This window comes from Podarcis liolepis, assembly GCF_965112155.1.
Source record: "Podarcis liolepis genome assembly, chromosome: 2".
NCBI lineage: Eukaryota > Metazoa > Chordata > Lepidosauria > Squamata > Lacertidae > Podarcis > Podarcis liolepis.
Genome location: NC_139555.1, coordinates 122,072,036 through 122,084,775, shown reverse-complemented (window position 1 = coordinate 122,084,775; position 12,740 = coordinate 122,072,036). Strand labels below are relative to the sequence as shown.

At 43.6% G+C, this 12,740-nt stretch overlaps 1 long non-coding RNA gene across 1 annotated transcript in view; it reads right to left on the bottom strand.

Moving 5' to 3' along the window:
* Positions 1–8,858: 8,858 nt before the first annotated feature.
* Positions 8,859–12,740, bottom strand: part of LOC310702168 — a 44,520-nt gene continuing 40,638 nt past the window's right edge. The window contains exons 2-3 of the long non-coding RNA XR_014523316.1: positions 10,127–10,257; positions 8,859–9,154 (exon numbers count right to left, since the gene is read on the bottom strand). This is a non-coding gene — a long non-coding RNA (uncharacterized lncRNA). The remainder of the gene's footprint in view (positions 9,155–10,126; positions 10,258–12,740) is intronic.

Here is a 12,740-nt window from a genome sequence, read left to right as displayed (position 1 = left end):
ATTATTAACAAATCAAATCACATCAAATCAAATCATATACATTATCGCCAATTATATTTTCCAAATTCAAATAATTTGGGGGGACTCTCCATGTCCTGGTTTCTAGAGGCAATATCTTTTGTTTATATTTTGTTTTCTTGCCTGTTGGTTCCAATTTCATAATTCTAACTGTCCATCTTCATCTTATTGCTAACATGCAGAGAAAGTGTTATTTCTGTGTTGTTGTCCAACAATAATTTTCCAGCACTAGTCCTCCATTCATTCCTTTCATTCCATCATCTTATCTCTTGGCTCTCAGCTGTTTTCCAACTTTCCTTCAGCACAAAGATTAATGACGTAGCAAGCTCTCAAAGTGTTAAAGAAGCTATTATTCCAAATTCTTCCATAAGAAAAAGCAGAAATACTGCATGGAAAATTTCACCAAGCAATCTTTTGGTGATTGTTAAGTTCTTTCAGAATCCAAAACTTGCCCCCCTGGGCCCTTAGAGGGGCAGCCAGGATACAAAGTTACTTTCACCTTTTATAACTGTAATCCGTGTGAACAAATGCACTATTTGATGTAAAATTTCCCAAGTTGAAATCCACCAGATATCTTTAAAAAAAACAAAAACAGAAACCCAGGGGGAGAGTTCATTTCTATTTCATCTGTGTCACAATTTGCCATTCTCTCAGCCCAAGTGTCCTCCATCCTCTTCCAAGTCTGATTTAAACTTCCACCAGGGACTGCACGCTAAGACACAAATTAAAAGTTGAAAGTGCTCCTGCATTCTGTTTAGATAATCCATACTAACAAGTACGTTCTTATGTAAAGTACACCCTTTTGTAACCCAAAGATATTTTTGGCCTCCTCAAAAGGAGATTTCTTCATTTTGTAAATATGCAACAGCAACCGCCGCCATCTTATAGCCTCCTCAGTCCCAACAACTTTCATATCTGATCTTATTTTATTAGTTCTAATTGAGGCTCCCCCATCGAGAACTATACAGCTATACATCCAATTAGTTTTTACCCCTCCTGCGTATCCTTTGAGTAATTAATTTCCCCTTGGTGAGGTTCACCTAATCATGAAGTAGCAAGTTAAGCGAAAGTTTGGCATCCGGTGACAGTATAATTCAGCAGATTATTTATTTTACCTGCCAGTCCAGAACATGCCTGTTTTTTGTCCAGATCTAATTAATTTTTATAAAACAGGTGAGCCCTGCACAAAGGAACAACTTCAGAGAGTTCCCAGTTGGCCCCGTGCCAGGCTTGGCACCCAGCACCCTCTGACCTCGCATTTTGTTGCGAGTGACAGATAACGATCTGTGGGTGACACAGCGCCCCCCCCCCCGGGTTGGCAGAGCAAATTACCTTTATATTAACTCTGCATTTCTGGCACAACCGGAGCTCCGACCACATGGGAGTCAGACATTACCCTAGGCAGGAAACAGGAAGTCACATTAAAGCCAATTAAAATGCATGCAAGCTTTCTACATTTCCCAAGTGCTTGCTAGAACATGTCCTCTATATTGCTTATTTCAGTCGTATCTCTCAAGGATTTAAAACCTGATAAAGGACCTGTCAGCATCTTTAGTGACATAAGGTCTCTGCCTTGATGTCCTTGATTTAGGACAATCCTCATGAAATTGGTAAGATGTTTGGAACCTTTCTCAATTATCCAAGAAAACAGGACTACATCCCACAAACTATTCAACTTCAATCGTATGCCCAGGAAACATCCTAAAATTGTTTTGTTTAAATATAGTTTACTCTCATCTCTTATGAAGTTTGGACACAAGCCTACAGTTGTCACACACAACCCTGATATCACGTTTCCTAAATGCTGGCGTTTTCTCTGCCATTCTAGCTTCACACTTTCTTGAAAGAAATTTGGCTTTCCAATTCATCCATAGGAGGGATGTATTCTGATCAGAATGGGGAGCTGACTGCCAACTTTGATATCGTGAACTGGGTCGTATTTCCCAATAGATCTCACAGCAGAAGGAAAGTTGGGAGCATCGAGGGACAGGCATCCTCCGGCATAAAATTCTCCATTAAACCAGAAGCCATTGTGTGGCCTGGGAAATTCAGCAAGGTCATTGCATTCATTCATTTATCTGTTTATTTGTTGCACTTGTATCCCACCTTTTCTCTAGGGAGCTCAAAATACGATATATGGTTTTCTGCCTCTTCATTTAATCCCCACAAAAACCCTGTGAAGTAGGATAGAGTGAGAGGAAGTGATTGGCCCAAGGTCACCTAGGAAACTTCATGGCTTCATGGGGATTTGAACCTTAGTCTCCCAGATTCCCATCCAACCCTCTTACCACTATGGCACAACTGGTTCCCTTGCGGTAACATCTGTTATGTTCTGATAATATGCTGATAGGAGCCATTTTCAGGTTAATCCTAAGTGGGCCCTGTGCAGAGAGAGACCCACTGCTGGTTGTGTACAACACTGCTGTTTTCTCTCTGTTTTGCATAGCAATTCAGATGGAAAGGGGCAAAGAGAGGAGAGGCTGCTCTTTTCATCTATCCCTCTGAGTGGATGAAACAAGGACATCAATGGGCCAAAAGTTGGCAGTGTGGCCCTAGCTGCCATGTGGGCATTTTCAGCTGCCCAATAACTGAGAACGCTTATAAAAGCACAACAATACACACTATAGTAAAGGGCCGCCATACCTCTGTGTTATCATGGACCCATGTGGGAATCGGGGTGCAGAAATGGAGAAATTGAGAAATTTGTGTTCAACAATTAAAAATGAAACTATATGTCAGAAAGCAGAGGAGTTCTCAACAGTTCTAACAAACTTAGAAGGGTCTCGTTCCCATTTTACAGATTTCTAAACTTGAATCAGTATTATAAAAATACTTTTTATTTCAGCACTTTTTTTATTCAGGGCCTTCAGATGATGTCTATAATTCATGCTGATCTCCTTAGAGCTTCCTTCTTGTTGTTGTTTTTAGGTCGTACCTCATTCAAGATGCACCAAAAGCTGTCGCCCTGGATATGCCAGAGTTACTAAAGAAGGAGAGCCCGTTTGCTGCTATGATTGTGCTCCTTGTGTGGAAGGGACCATCTCCATTCAGGAAGGTGGGTGACTCCTGCTTAATCAGGGCAAAGGTCCATCGAGTCCAACACTCTGTTCTTACAATGTTGAACAGATGCCCATGAAAAGCCAACTAGCAGGACCTGAACGCAACCACCATGAGGGGAAGGGGCAAATATTTAAATCTACACCACCCCACTCTCTGCCGAGCTGTAGCATGTTTCCAGAGGGTCCCAGGGGTCACCCAGGGTTCGTACTCATTTGGAGAATTATAGACTCAGGGGAGACTGCCGTAGCTTTAAGAAATATGATTGATTTGCATATTTACACCTTCAGTCTGCATGAAGGAAGTCCAGATCTTAGTACATGATCAAGAGCGACTTGTTTACCATAGCAGTGCAGCACTTCACTGGAAGAAATCTCTCCCAACCAATCTTCAGCCAGCCTAGCCAACAAGGCAGCCTTGTTTTCTACCTTATTCTTCCCAGCACACCTTGCTAAAGACTGTATTTTCCTGACATCTCAAACGCACACTCCATCACCATGGCAACCTCTGTAAGAAAATAGACAGGTATGGATGTAAGAATTTTGTTATTCATTCTGAAGTCATTCTTCTTCTCTTCAGATGCAAAGATTTGCACCAGATGCCCAGAAGATCAGCATGCAAATCAAGCGCGAGACAAGTGTGTCCCCAAGATTATAACATTTCTCACTTATGAAGAACCCTTGGGGATTGTCCTGGTTTCCTTTGCCATCTTCTTGGCCTTAACCACTAATGTTGTCCTAGGAATCTTCATTAAATACAAGGAAACTCCCATAGTCAAAGCTAACAATCGGGACTTATCCTATATCCTCCTCAGCTCCCTCCTGCTTTCCTTTTTATCCTCCTTCCTATTCATCGCTCAGCCAAGCAAAGTGACCTGTCTTCTCCGACAAACAGCCTTCAGCATCATCTTCTCAGTTGCTGTCTCTTCTGTTTTGGCAAAAACCATCACTGTGGTGCTGGCCTTTCTAGCCACAAAGCCAGGGAACAGGGTGAGGAGATTGCTGGGGAAGAGTCTGGCCAACTCCATTGTCCTTTCCTGTTCCGGTATCCAAATTGTCATCTGCACCATCTGGCTTGGATTCTCCCCACCCTTCCCAGACTCCGACATGCACTCCCAAGCTAGAGAGATCATCCTTCTATGCAATGAGGGATCTGTTGCCATGTTCTACACTGTCCTTGGCTACATGGGCTTCCTGGCTGCCATCTGCTTCACTGTGGCTTTTCTAGCCAGAAAGCTTCCCGGGTCCTTCAATGAAGCCAAGCTGATCACCTTCAGCATGCTGGTCTTCTGCAGTGTTTGGGTGTCCTTTGTGCCCACCTACCTGAGCACCAAGGGGAAGTACATGGTGGCTGTGCAGATCTTCTCTATGTTGGCCTCCAGTGCTGGGCTTCTGGGCTGCATCTTCCTTCCCAAGTGCTACATTATCATCCTCAGGCCTGATCTGAACACAAAGGCACAGCTAACTGCAAAAAGTGATGGTGGTAGTGTCTGATTCTTAGCTTCTTTGAAGATTCATGGCTTTACATATATAATACAATGTTGTTAACGTGGACCAAACACTGCTGTTAGGATGCTGTCAGCAGATTCCAGCTGGTTGCCCAGGAAAGTATAAAGACTTTGGTCATCTTGGTCTTCCTTTCACAGCACAGCACCAACCACTCTGTCAAAGGCGTCTCTTTATTTGACCAACACCCTGTGGGGGTCTGCATGAGCTAGGGACACCTCTGAGGAGAACAAGGTTTTGAGATGCTCAAATGCCTGTTGTGCCTCAGCTGTCAACTGGAATGGCTTCTTGCCCTACAAGCAATCCGTGAGGGGTGTAGTGAATCTCAAATAGGCTGACATGAACTTGCGGTAATATTTGGCCAATGCTACAAACCTCTGCAGGTCTTTCTTTGTCTTGGGCTCCTGCCGCGAAACTACGCTCTGCACCTTAGCTGGATCCATATGCACCCCCTCACTTGTGAGGTGATACCCCAGGAAATCTTTGCGAATTCTGCATTTTGTTGATTTATTGTTCAGCTTAATTGTTCTATGTGTGATCTTAACAATAAAATTTGTTGTAAAAGCCATTGAAATGGTTCTTCTCAGTTATCAGTGTTGGCTGCCTGCCCCGTGGCTCCTGCTACGCCATCTGTCATGATTTATGACCTAACAGCCAATTAAAGTTGACTCAGGACAATTTGTCAGGATGCTGTAAGCAGCTTCTGGCTGGTTGCCGAGGAAAGCATAAAGACAAGAAAAGGTTTCTTACCGTCCTTTTTTATTTCAATTTTTACAGAGAGAGAACTCAGCCTCTTAGATAATGGCATTATCCCAAGTGACTTTCCACCCTTGTCTCTCCCACATCCTCATTCGTCACTTCTCCGGGTGTTGCTACGTGCCCGCTGTCTTTGAGCTCTTTGCTCTCCTACTTTCAAGGCTTGCCGGGTTCTAGGAGATGGAGGGTTCTGGATGCTTTCTAATGACATTGTATCAACCAGCTGCTGCTCCACTTCTGCCGCCTCCTTCTCCTCTCCCATTATTTCCCAACTATTCCCCTCACTTGCCTCTGAGCTGTGACCTCCCACAAACCACTGTTATAAATCTATACTGTCTTCCTCTTCTCTGGAAGAGTCAAGATGGGGAGGTGGTCTCCACCATTCCACCACTCAATTTCAAAACAACCAGTATTAGCGACCTGTTCGCAGTAGTCGTCATAAGCCAATAGGCTCATGTTGGAAATATTAAGGAGTGATCAAGCCACCAATTTTCAAGACAACTAGGACTACCCTCTTCCATGAGTCACTTCAGAAGGTTCCCCTTCTTCAAGAATCTGCCCCAAACTCAAATAGCCCTAATCCAGAATAGGGCTGAATTAAGCATGAAGCAAAATAAGCACGTGCTCAGGGCCTCTAGGGAAGGGGGGCACCTCAGAAATTTTCCATTGCTGGATTTACCCGGATCTTTGCAATTAGAAAAAAATAGGTGGTAATATTCAAAAATAAATGTTATTTTCCACCTTACTGTAGGTTCTGCTTCATTTTGAAAAATCAATCTTTATTTTACAGTTTATTAGTGCTTATTTCCTGAATTAGATACACATGGGGGCACCAAGATCTTTTAAGAGCTTGATCCAGCTGTAACCTTTGGTAAAAGATACCACAGCCCCCATGTTTTACCTTTTCATCATCTGCCATGAATACCCAAAGCATTCAGCCTGGGTCTGACTGTTAACTGTCTCTCACTTTCCTGGGGTTTGAAGCTCATTCTGTGTGTGACATCATACACTGATGTCACAATAATACATCTGCATTCATCCATGGTAACGTCACTGGCCAATAAACTCCTGCAACTAGGTCACCAGCAGCCTGGCTCTCCAGCAAGCTGAATGTATAGCCTGAGCATGAAGAAGAATATGGAGATCATCAGGGGGGTTAGGCTGAGTCTCAGTTCACCAGTGTGCGGATGATACACAGCTCTACCTCTCTTTTAAATCTGAACCAGTGAAGGGGGTGAAGGTCCTGTGTGAGTATCTGGAGATGGTTGGAGGATCAATGCTGGCCAACGGATTCAGGCAGAATCCTGACAAGACCAAAGTACTGTTTTGGGGAGACGGGAGCAGGTGTGGGGGACCCCCTGGTCTTGAATGGGGCAACTGTGCCCCTGAATGACCAGGTGAGAAGCCTGGGAGTCATTTTGGACTCATAGCTGTCCATGGAGGCACAGGTCAATTCTGTCTTCCAGCTCCATCTGGTAGGCCATCTGAGACCCTACCTATCCACAGACTGTCTCGCCAGAGTAGTGCATGCCCTAGTTATCTCAAACATGGACTACTGCATTCAGGTAGGTAGCAGTGTTGGTCTAACGCAGTCAAAATAAATTATTATTATTATTATTATTATTATTATTATTATTATTATTATTATTTGTACCCCGCCCATCTGGCTGGGTTTCCCCAGCCACTCTGGGCGGCTTCCATAGAAACCAAAAATACACTAAAATATCACGCATTAAAAACTTGTCCAGTAGCACTTTAGAAAGCAACTAGGTTTGTTCTGGGTACAGTGGTACCCCGCAAGAGGAATGCCTCGCAAGACGGAAAACCCGCAAGACGAAAGGGTTTTCTGTTTTGGAGGCGCTTCGCAAGACGAATTTCCCTATGGGCTTGCATCGCAAGACGAAAGCCCATAGGGAAAAGCTGGCGGTCGGGAGCAAAGACTTTCGCCCACAGCCGGCCTTCAGAAGAGGACCTCTTCTGAAGGCCGGCGGGGGGCAAAAGTCTTTGCTCCCCCCCCGCCTGCCTCCCCCCCCCCGCCTGCCCCGGGCGATCTTAAAATGCTGGCGGGCGGGAGCGAAGCGTTCGCTGCCGACCCCCAGCATTTTAAAATCTCCCCGTGTCCCGGGGAGGTTTTAAAATGCTGGGGGTCGGGAGCGAAGCGCTGCCGACCCCCAGCATTTTAAAATCTCCCCGTGTCCCATATAACATAAAGGATCTTCACTGGCTCGCAGCACATTTCCGAGCACAATTCAAAGTGTTCGTGCTGAATTTTAAAGCCCTCAACAGCCTCAGCCCACTATACCTGAAGGAGCAGAATGTGTGTTTTGTGTGGAGACACTGTTTAACTATCCAAAGACCAGCTGGACTAACAAGTTCATCAGTTGCATATTCCTGAGTTGCAGAAGGTTGGACTAGATGATCCTCAGGATCCCTTCCAACTCAATGATTCGACGATTCTATTGCAAGCAGTGACAGTCCCATCAGAAGATCCTTGAGAAATGGAACTCCAGGTTCACCCAGCAGGATCATCCGCAGACACCGGAACATCTGATGATCCTTCAGTCTCTTTTCAGTTTCACGCTTGATAGTTGCAGTGAGTAGCTTTGTACTGTAAGGGGCGAAGAACCTCCTCCCAACCCTTTTTCGCTTGCAAATGAATAGCCACTTACTGAATTTAACATTTATGTTAATAGCCTTCCTCAGCCCAACTATGTATGATTGAAATTCTTCCAGGAAAGGAGCAATCTTCAAAGTCTATAACAGATTTCTCGGTCCTGACTCTTCCAACACTCGGCTTCATTGGAAGCTGAATTGAATTAGAATTGAATCTCTAGTTGGCTGTTACTACATACCTGTATATTACTAAGCTAAGGCCAGGTATTATGGCTACTATATAAAGCCAATTGACCACTCAGATGGTTGGGTTGTCTCATGAACCCGAACTTCTATTAGCTCATGTGAGTATCTCATGGCTTACCTCGGTGTTAGAGACCTCCACTGGATGCCAATGAATCTATAGTTCTGAGGCAGTGTGGTGTAGTGATCAGGGAGTTGGACTGGGGCCTAGGACACAAGGGTTTAAATTCCCGCTTAAAGGCCAAACTTCTAGTATTATTACTGGGAGGGAGGAAAACTTTTCCTATCCATATTATCCACACCATGCAGGACTTTATACACCTCTATCATGTCCTGTCTTGATGGTCTTGGTCCATCATAGCTATTCTATAGTTCCCTGGACCTGAGAGTCACATCATTGAGTTCTCACAAACACGTTTTGCTTTGGCTATTCTATGGTTTCTTTCTTTCTTTTAAATAATTTTTATTAGATTTTCCACTTAAATCATATTCACATTTTTAAATACTTCTATAACTTAATATATTACTCTGTAAGAGCATCAACATCATTCCCTCCTTCTTTCCGACTTCCACATATCTTTCCATATTTTTCACATTTCTATAATCACTTATTTACCCTTTGTCAAATTATAATATTTCACCTTCTTGTCAGTAAATCAGTCCCTTATATTTACATTACAAAGCATTTCAATTCAGGTCTACAAAGGTTTTCAAATGTTTATAATTTTCTTTCATATAAAATATAAATTTGTTCCAGTCCTTTTGAAACAGTGCGTCACACTGATTCCGGATCTTCCCCGTCAACTTGGCCATCTCTACATACTCCACATTCTTCACCTGCCAATCTTCCAGTGTTGGGAGTTCCTGCTGCTTCCGTTTCTGAGCCAGAAGTGTTCTTGCAGCCCTTGTGGCATACATATACATGTTTACCTCTCTTTTATGTATTTCTTCACCAATTAAACCTAATAAAAATGCCTCTTTTTATTGAACTTATATTTCAAAACCTTTTTAACTCATTATATATTATATCCCAGAAGGCTTCCACTTTGGAGCAAGTCCACCACATGTGGAGGAAATTCTTCTCCTTACACTTCCAACATTTTTTGTCTTGATTTCTATACATTTTAGCAACTTTGGCAGGTGTGATATACCATCGGTACATCATCTTAAATACATTTTCTTTGAGTGACACACATGCTGTAAATTTGATTTAGTCCACAGTTTTTCCCACCTTTCAGAATCAATCAGATCCTGGACCCACCTAATCATAACGCTAGATATACTATAGTTTCTTGGACTTTACTGAAGTTAATGTTTCCTCAAGTGGAGCAGGGCCCAGATTGAGAGTCCCAGCTTTGAGTTCTTACAAACATGTTTTCCTCTGGCTCTGCAGCTGCCCATTGAGTCACACAGCGATTCCAGGGAGTTGCAGAGGAGGTGGACCTTCTTAACCCTATAATTATCAAAATCATGGTGATTTGTTTATCTAGTCCAGGGATTTCCCCAACTATGGTCTTGGAGTCCACAAATAACAAAACATCAGAATCACAGGCAGCATCAGATAACTTATTGTCACAAGCCTGAATGAAGAACTGGGTCATAAATATCAGAAGCCGGACCTGGGAGATTTGGGGCTGCAGGGCTTGTTTCTGTGGGATGTTTCCTTTTTCTACCTTTGCTTCTGAAGCTACTGTAGGAGTCCAGCTGCGCTTCTAATGTGACTGCTGTCACAAGAGTGTATGATTCTTGCAGGCATAGCCAGGATGATATTTCTGCTGCTGCTGTTTCTGCTGCTAATGCCCCATGGAGCCAGTAGGATGCTTAAAGCTAAATGCCCATTGAACCGAAATATAGGAACTGATCCGTTGAATTATTACAGGCCAGGAGACCACCTCATTAGTCAGGTTATATTTCCAAAAGGTTTTATAACTTACCCAATCAACTTTTCACTTCATCCCAAAAACACTGTTATGACGTAAGTGACTTTATGTTACCCAGTCTGCATTCACATTTATTGCTGTTTTCCAGAGGCAGCATCTAGTTTCTGGCCATGCCCCTTGGTATCCTGCAAACAAAAAGGTTGTTTCAGAACCCTTTCCCTGTTTTGGGCTTCAGTTTCATTAATGCAGCTAAAGCATAGTTGATCATCTCATGTCTCATGAAAAAGGGTGCTTCTTCCTAGTCAAGTATTAACAGCTTTGACAGCTTCCTCTATTCCTTTATTCCCAACAAACTGTCTAAATTAAATGTCCCCGGTGTGTTGGGTGTATGTGGATTACAACGTATCTTAAATAAGTTCTAAATCCACGGTGCAATCTTGCATTTGTGGATCAAAGAATGTGTAAAAAATGGAATGTAAGGATACCACCACCTTCCCTTCAGACTCGCGGGAACGCTCAAATCAGTATAGGAACCTTACTAGGTGTTCCACGAGACTCAGAAGTTAAGGTGAGTAACCCAAGATAGGGCATTTCTCTTTCATATCTTCTCATCCTGTAAATAGTTCTTGCCAACTTAAGGAACTCTAAATTGCAATCTAATTCACCCCAGCTCAAGCTCTCCTAAATGCTACTCCTTTCTTTGTTGGTGGATCTGGGCAAGATTCTGCTCCTTCCTAGCTGCAGAGTTTCCCGTTAGATATAACTTGTATAGAACAAGGAGTTGTTTTCATTTAATGGAGAATGGAAGGCTAAAATGATTTTTTGTGTATTCATTTATTTGCAGTTGGTCAGCAGAGGATATCTCACCAGTCCTCTCCATCTTGTTTGCAACCCAGGAGATCACCCGGCATCTTAAGCATTTAGCCAATGTCACCCTGGGCTATAGCATCTATGAGGCCGCTTTTGATGTCAGGACAACTGCCGATGCCATGCTAGACAGTATTCCAAACTACAGCTGTGGAAGACAGAATAATGTGTTGGCTGTTTTTGAAGCAACTTCTTCTGAAATCCCCAGCCAGATTTCAAGCATGTTAGGCATCTACAAAATGCCCCAGGTAGGAATTGGAAGGGAAGAGATCTATTGTGTTTAATTCCTCTCTGCTGTCTCTCTAGCAGTGGTGAGGAACCCCTTCATGCCCCAAGAAGTTTCTAAACTGCAAAGCCAACCATCTGGCCATTAGCCATGCTTGTACAGACTGATGGAAGTTGTACTTCAGCAATGTCCTAAGGGCCAAATTTTCCAGGGAACACAAAAGAGTAGCACGCAAAAAGAAAGACCAAAGGGGGGTGGAAATCACATTGCAATAAAGTGGAAAGTGAGTTAGAAAACCCTCAGCCACTTCCTATCTCCCTCTCCGGTTTGTCAATAGGAAGATGTGGTTGAAAGTACCCCTGGCCCCTAAAGGGTTCTTGTTTCTCAGGAAGACCAGTGGATGTCTGACAGCTAACTGAACACAGAAGTTTAAGTACTTGAACTCTTCAAAACTGTGCAGCTGCTTAGCTTTTGCCTCTCATTCTGTGTAGTGCCCCATTGTGACTCTAGGAAGAGGTTGGGGTGCCATGACCCCATAAGGCCCAGATGCCCTGCTCTGCCCCACTGTCCATTGGAGCCACTTCCTTCTCTGTAAACTCCAGGTCCTCTTCTGAACACAATTCCACCATCAGAGACATGGCATGTATCCCATAAGCCTCTGGTTAGCTACTGTGAGAAGATGGGCCTTTGGCCTGATCATGCAATGAGGCCTTTCTTGTGTATTCCTGAAAACATGACACCAATCCTTTTCTTGCTAGATCAGTTTTGGCTCTGCTGCTCAGGATCTGGGTGACAAAACTCAGTTCCCTTTTGTCTACCGGATGGTCCCCAAAGAAGAACCCCAGCACTTGGGGATTATCAAGTTGTTGTTGCATTTCGGGTGGACATGGATCGGTCTCTTTGTTCCAGACAATGACAATGGAGAAAGGTTCCTAAGAGCCTTCACCCTTCTGATCATCCGCAGTGGGATTTGTGTTGCTTTCTTGGAAAAAAATTCATATTTCGACCCTGGGACAAATGTCATCCTTACACTGTAAACCATCTGATTTGAGACAAGTCAAGGTGTTTGTTTATTATGGGGACTCTGAGCACAGAATTTATCCAATTGTGATGTTACAAAGAATTCAGGAAGTGAGGAAATCTGAGGGGATAGTCTGGATCACGACAGATCTTCTGGACATTGATGAGATGTTGTTTGGTGGCACAGATTACTTCGAGCCTGCCCAAGGTTCTTTGTCCTTTGTAATGAATACCAAAAAACGGACAGAGCAGGGCTACTATACTCCACTTTCATTTGAAGCTAGAGCTGCAGCTGCACAGTTTTGGTCAAGAGCATTCAGTTGTACATGTTCAAACAGTGTGCTATCCGTGGAGGGCTGGACAAGATGCACAGAAAAGGAACCACTGGAAGCATTGTCCCAGGAGGAGATGGGGGAAATCTGGTCTCAAGACCGCTACAGCACTTACTACGGCGTCCAGTTTGTGGCCCAGGCCTTAAATGTTGCATATTCATCCAGATCCAAATGGATGTTAATGGCGAGTGGAGGAGACAGATTGGAACTTCAAAGACTGCAG